This window comes from Kogia breviceps, chromosome 9 (genome assembly GCF_026419965.1).
Source record: "Kogia breviceps isolate mKogBre1 chromosome 9, mKogBre1 haplotype 1, whole genome shotgun sequence".
Classification (NCBI taxonomy): domain Eukaryota; kingdom Metazoa; phylum Chordata; class Mammalia; order Artiodactyla; family Physeteridae; genus Kogia; species Kogia breviceps.
Genome location: NC_081318.1, coordinates 27,234,945 through 27,237,790, shown reverse-complemented (window position 1 = coordinate 27,237,790; position 2,846 = coordinate 27,234,945).

Here is a 2,846-nt window from a genome sequence, read left to right as displayed (position 1 = left end):
ATTTGTCTTTCCTTTTCTATGAACTATCTGTTCATATCCTTTTCCATTGGGTTAATAGGTCTTTTAAAATTTATTGGCAGCAGTTCTTATTTATCAGAGAAATTCATTCTTTGTGCAATGCACAAGACTTTTGGGTCTAAATTTCATGTTCCCACCACTATATTAAGCAAATAAATAATGCATCATTTCTAATGATAGTGTCTCCAGAACTTGCAAATCTTTCACATTATTTCCATTTGCATCTAATGATACTCCCTTTTGTTTTTCACCACATAAGGTTATTTCTTCCCTGTAATTAACTTACAGTGTTGATGAATTTCACCTTCTGTCTAATTTTCCTGATTTCTGAAGCATCTTTTGGGGACCTTCCAAAATTCTACGAAGAATAATTTTACCTGTAAGAATACTCCTTCTTACCGGGAGGCATTTCCCTTTTCTGAAAATTTTTCCCCAAATATCTGGAAACAAATTAACTTATGCATTTTAGAATTTCACAGTGGCATGGATCTCTTTTCCAAATCTAAGCACTTTGGGCACCCAGATTTTTCTGGGTATGTGCGACAGCAAGCTGTATTCCCTGAGCTCACCCCTCCTCACACCTGACTGGTGGCAATTATCCTGCTCCCGAATTTACCTCGGTAGGGTGGTCTGCCCCTCCTGTCTGCTGGCCCATTGAGTCTGTCCCAGAAAGAAACTGTTGCACCACTTTTTCCCATGCCCTCCTTGTCCACAGAAGAATTTTAGTGGATTATGGTTAACCAAATACACATTCTGAAAACATAAAGAACAGATTGTAATTGACAACCCCTTTGTTTTCAAGTTATTCATGTGGCTTTTCAGCAATAACACAAAGCTCTCTTTGTCTTTGAAAAACAGAAAGAACCTCTTAACTCACCAAGTATTTAAATCTACTCAATATGATGGGTGGGCTAATGCGTGAATCCTGGCCTGGTACAAAGGAAGTGCTGTGAAAAACTCATTCTCGAGCCATATATGCTGCTAAATTTGCCACCATAAACAGTACCGGGGTAAAAAACTGAGAGGGATTAAAGAATGTTCAAAGATTCACAGTGGGAAAAGTTCATGTAGCTGGGAACTTAACTATAAAGGAAGGCATTAGGACCCAGGGTTATTTAGTCTGCAAAAGAGAAGTCTCCAGAGTCCTTTAATAATGTGTTTCTGGGTCATAAAATAAACATGGAAAGGATGGTTACATGTTCTTTATCTGGGGATAAGGGGGAATGAACACATAAAATATGAGGAAAAATATTGGCTAGAAACAAAATAACACTTTGACTGAATATATTCCATATTTAAAAATAAGGATGTGCTCTTTTCTCTACATATAGTATAATTTAATAAAAAGTTTTAAAAAAAGGGCTTCTCTGGTGGCACAGTGGTTGAGAGTCCGCCTGCCGATGCAGGGGACACGGATTCGTGTCCCGGTCCGGGAAGATCCCACATGTCGCGGAGCGGCTGGGCCCGTGAACCATGGCCGCTGAGCTTGCGCGTCCGGAGCCTGTGCTCCGCAATGGGAGAGGCCACAACAGTGCGAGGCCCGCGTACCGAAAAAAAAAAAAAAAAAAAGTTAAAAAAAGAAGATCTGATTTTTGTCTGTGTGGGATGCTTCTGGAATAGTCAGAGAGCTAGATGGTTTTCTGAAGCTTAGTGGTAATGAGCGTGGCTCTGCCATCAGATTGCTTGGACCAAATCCTAGCTCTGCTGCTTTCTTTTTGGATAACATTGGGTAAACCTCTCTCCTCACTTGTCCCAATCTCACTTCTCACTTCTAAAATAGGGATGATAGCGTTGTTATGAGGATTAGGTGAAATAAGGTACGTGTCCTAGTTTTGATTTGGTTTTGTTTTAAAAGGCAGTACAGGGCTTCCCTGGTGGTGCAGTGGTTGAGAATCCGCCTGCCGATGCAGGGGTCACGGGTTCGTGCCCTGGTCCGGGAAGATCCCACATGTCGCGGAGCAACTAAGCCCGTGAGCCATGGCCGCTGAGCCTGCGCGTCCGGAGCCTGTGCTCCGCAACGGGAGAGGCCACAGCAGTGAGAGGCCCGCATACCGCAAAAAAAAATAAAAAATAAAAAAAAAATAAAAGGCAGTACATTCAAATATTAGTGGTCTAAACAAGAGGCAAATTATTTTTCTCTTATGAATAATTTCCAGTAGATGTCTGGGGTTATGTGGTGCTACATAGTTTCTGGTACCCAGGTCCTAGCTCATGTGGTTGCCCTACTATGTATCATTTTCATTCCTAAGTATATGTCTATTCTAGCTATCTAGTTATTGTCTGCATTCTAGCCATCAGGAAGGATGAAGAAAAGGGTCTTGAAAACACTTCCATTCCCAGCCCCTTGGTCACAATTTAGTTGCATGATGACTCCTACCAACAAGGGAGATTGGGAAGCTTAGTCTTTTTCCCAAGCAGCTGGATACTGGTTTGTACCCAGCCACAAATCAGTGGCTCTCTTAGTATAGATGATAGGGGAATATTGTTGGGGAGGAAGAGAGAGAGGGCAGATATTTCAAAATAGCTAGCAACTTCGCTAATAGGGTACAAAATGCTTAGCACAGAATCTTAGCACAGCAACAAATAAAAGCTCTTATGACTGCTATCATTTCAAACTCAGATTTATATGTCCAGGATTCAATCAGTTCTCTTCACTTGGGTGTTCCGCAGGCACTACCAACTCAACATTTCAAAAAATGAAGTCCTTATGTCACTCTTTATTGTCTCTCATTATTACCCACTCAAGAGGAAAGCTGCTCTGCCATTCTTGTTCTTAGTCTTGGATAATGGCTTCACCACCCATCTACCTTGGGGTCTCTCTCTCTCTG